The sequence below is a fragment of the Papaver somniferum genome, chromosome 10, assembly GCF_003573695.1.
Source record: "Papaver somniferum cultivar HN1 chromosome 10, ASM357369v1, whole genome shotgun sequence".
In the NCBI taxonomy this organism is placed as follows: Eukaryota; Viridiplantae; Streptophyta; class Magnoliopsida; order Ranunculales; family Papaveraceae; genus Papaver; species Papaver somniferum.
Window position 1 is genome coordinate 5,135,940 of NC_039367.1, and position 4,681 is coordinate 5,140,620.

Genomic DNA, 4,681 nt, shown 5'->3' on the forward strand with positions numbered 1-4,681 from the left:
GAGATTCACATAAAGGGTTAGACAAACCTTGCATAATATCACGCATTATGGGATCCTCGGTATTTCTGAAAAAGTCCATTAATTCTCCTACATCACAAGTATTGCAATTCTCATTCAAACTCTTTACGAGCCATTCTTCATCAGTTTCTTCTATGACTTCCAAATCTTCATCATCAGAATCGAAATCTGCTCCAAGTAAATCATCGTAATCCTTACGGTATTCATCACGAGTTGACTTCTCATTCAAAGTATTCACAATCTCTGAACTAGGGGTGTTATTCACAAAGAAGTCATAATCATCATCGCTCTCATACACAACATAAGTTTTACCATTAATAATTGAGTGTTTCTAGACTCAACTTCTTCCTTTTGAATAGGTGAATGATCATTATAATCATGAGTTGAGATAATTACACCATCATTATCAACATTTAAGGATTCATCTTCTTTGGAATCATCATACTCTATATTGGCATCCATGGGAATGTTATAATAAGTTTGAAATTCTTTCTTGTTCCGCTCTTCTTGAATTTGATTCATGTCATTTCTGATGTTGTTTATATTCCATTTAACTTCTTAGAGTGATTCATTGAAAGTCAGCTGAAATTCACAAAACTGTTGTGTTGCTTGAAGCAACTGTTGCACCACGGGAATAACAGCTTCAACAAAACTATCAAATTTCTGATTTGAATATTTCTCCTCCAAACTTGTTTCATAGTTTCCAGCCCAAGTGTCATCCCTTTGAATGGGTGAATGATTATAAATAGGATCTGGAGTTTGGCTAGACTCATTGTAACAAGGTCCATCTGGTTGCCTACAAAGGTGTTCCACTGCCTTTAACTCATAAAGAATGTTATCGAGCATCTGCACATGTCTAGAATTAAAATGATTAAAATTACAACTATCCTCCCATCCTTTTGATTGTTCATCATAGCCAAAAAATTGGTTTTGATTATATCCCAAGTATGGTTGGAAGTCATAAGAATAAGGTTGGGAGTTGAATTGATCACCATAATATGCATGGTTTTGTGAACCATATGCACTCCCAAAAGGATTCATTTTTAAAACTTATGCACACAATTCGTTGAGAGACTTACCTCTTGTTCCCAATTGTGCACATACAGAGAACGATTGTTTGTACCTGAAAATAAGATTCTAGGCAAAACAAATTAGTAAAATATAAATATGAAAACTAAATGCAAACAGAAAATCAAATAACAACTCAAACTATCGACTGCTCCCCGGCAGTGGCGCCAATTTTGATGAGGTGTCAAACTCATAAAAAATATATTCCTTACTCTTCTTACACTAACTAGTAGTACAATTACAAGCAGGTTCGTTCCTAAGGGAGAGTTGAGCTAAAGTTGTCGATTTAATTTCTGAATATATGAATAATGCAAAAAGTACAAAACAAATATGAATGTGAACAATGAGGATGGGAATGATTAGGGGTTCTATCTCCACTAGTGAACATGAATCTTATTCAAAATACGTTTACTAACAATCCTGGACAAGTTATAGTTATAAGTTCAACAAGTCCATTAAACTCCAAAGTCACTTCGTAGAATAAGTTCTCTACTTGTGTCTAGTCAATCAAGCCACTTTGAATAAGCTCTATACTGTAACTTAACTAACCGATATGTTTTATGAGTCGGATTGATCATAACCACATGTTCATAGGCTCGACATGTTAACTTAGGGTTGTCATCTACACACTAAAATCCACAACATCCCATTGTAACGTTGATGCTTTGCTACTTATGATTGAATAACCACAACAATTACGGATTACGGTTCAATAATCTAGCATTAGAATTTCAAACAAGTTACCTAATTGGCCACTTAAATTCCCTGCAGACAATTCATGGTCATAAGAACGGTAGAAGACAAGCAATAAAATCGTTGGTAAAATTTGAATCATTAGTTATTTCACTTAGCCTATAACTGGAGACTTGTATGAAATTATGTTGTGAACATTGTGTGAGCCTATAGGATAAATTCTTAGAGTGCTTGTGTGGTTAAAATTTAGTATATAACCGATTCAAAGGATGAACTAGTGAATTTGAGGAATACAAGGTGCGCGTGTCTTGTCATCAAAGCAGGTGGGAACTCTGTAACTTTTTGTAACTATTAAAATTGCTTAATCTGCGAACATGATGAGTCTTATTCATTGTGATCATGTTTGTATGTAAATGAATGTGTATGTTGTGTGATATGCATTGTGCGGTTTCCTTGCGAGGAGTGTCTGTCCACGGTTCTTTGCTAAGTTAAGTAGGGCGGTAACTCATCCGTTAGCAATCTTATCTTAGTAGGGCGGTAACTTTATTTCTGTTTACTAATATAGTAGGGCAGTAACTCATCTGTTAGCAATCTTATTTTAGTAGGGCGGTAACTCATCTATTTTGATATTATATATACTAGTTTATTTGAGGGAAATCCTCGTACGTATATTAAGTTTGGTTGAAAAACCTTTGGCACTTATGATGGTAGTTTTTTGATTCACGGGGTGGATAGGCATTTCGTATGGGTGGCGCTATTGTTAGAGTCCGGAGCTATTCTGTTGTCGCTTTCTCCAATGAGTTTGGCGAGGTTTGAGTGCCATATTTTTAATTGTTCTAGCTTCACTTTTGTAGATTCATCTGGAGGTGGTTTTCCACGGAAATTGCTACTATGGACGCAATATCTAAGGAAATGTCATAATATGATGTTGTGCTGGGTGTAAAAGGTGTTATCTATTTCCTTCTATTGTTGTGTTTTTTTTCCAAAAAGATACTATTTTTATTAAGAAAATTTTTTTACAAGGAACTTGTTGTGTTTAAATTTATTATCTTTTAGAACCGTGAAGCATGTTAGTGATTACTTGAGAGTTATATGTTTCCACTGGGCATCCCTTTCGGGATGATGTGCTCATTAGTTCCCACTTCAGTGTTTTTCAGTTATCATAAGAGATGGCGAGCTTGAATATATGCGTTTTTGTAGTTTAAAACTTTAGCAAATTAAGAACGTTATGTAATTTTTATATATGTATTCTGTGTTTATCTGTAAAACAACACATTGAGATATTCTCATTTATAAAGTATAAGATAGTTTGGGTTTATCTTAGTTGAACTTTGTGTAATTATGATTCTTAAAATAGATAATCTAGATTTAATACTTCATCAGGTTGTAAATTTTTTAGCTAAACAGGTTTAACATCTGGGGTGTCACATGTTGCTTCATTGAAGTTGTTTGGTACCCATTTCTAAGTGGCTTTAGGGGAGACGTATTTCTTTTTCTCCCCAACGTTGTTTCGAAACTTCATTGGTGGATACTGAAAAGACTGATATTATGCAAATCGGTTTTTGTCCAGTTGGGAGCATCAGATCTCCTTATCTTATGAACAAAAGCAGATCTAGTTTTATTGATCGTATTTTTGATAGTGGTAAGAAACATTTCGTTGCTCGGACTTATTAAGATTTGATTTTAGACTTAATCTAAATTTTAAGGTAGCAAATATACATAAATGATGATAAAAAAATTACGAGACTGGGACTTAGGATTCTACCAAACTTTATATTTATGTGGTTCAAATATTAATTCTAGACAATTATAGCTCAAGAAATATTGACTCGGACTCTTTGTCAAAAGTAGATTTCTAAAATATTAGATGTAAATTATAAGTATGGCGCATTAAAAGTACTTAAGACTAGGCATACGCCATCAAACAAGATCACAAATAATTAAGAAAAATCATAATTCAATCAAAATTAATGCAAAAAGTCATAAGAGAATTAAATAGAATTATCACAATCATGAAATGTGGCTTACTCTATTGTCCCAATGATGGGGCTTAGCTCTCCATTATTACAAATAAAAAATAAATAGAAACGAAATAAAAGAAGATCCTAAAACTCTTGATCTCGGTACTGGCTACCGACTTCGGAATCTCTCTATCCCTCCTCTATGACATCCCAGCATCCTATTTATACCCAATAACACCTCAAAATCACGCATAATAACTCCAGAAATTCTTCTTTACTTCTCTACAGTTTAACGAGAAATAATTTCCTTTATTTTTTCTTATACGCGTCTGCTCGTGTTGACATACTCCAAACATGTTGATTTCATGTTCCATAAGAAGTTGAACACGTTGTAGACTTGTACGAACTTTCCAAAGATCCCGAGAATATCTCATGGGAATATATATGCACCCTGTTTTGCTTCAATCGTATTATCCAGCTAATTTTAATCCAATCAAACACCCTCCAATCCTATTTAGCCCAAACAAGTCAGAACAATCAATTTCATCCAATGAGTCTCATCAAAACTATTTTAAATCTCGAACCCTAATTTTGTCCAAAGAAAATCGTTTTTCCTCTAATTTCCAGTTTCAAATGGTGAAGATGGTGGAGTCCCCTTATCCAAAATGGGGGTACGTTTAGCCATTAGGGTGCAGATAATAATACAGAGGTATCCTTAGTAAAATTCTTGGGTGCCTTTATCAAATTCTTGGGTGCCTTCAGTAATTTTCATGGGGGAGGGGGGGTGGGTGGGGGGTTGCAAATACCATTTTCGGACCGATTTTTTCCACAAAAGTTTATTTTTCCAAAAACACATACAAACACATAAAATACCATAATAAGTACAAAATCGAATACTATCAATATAGAAAATTGAGAACAATCCAAACATACAAATATGT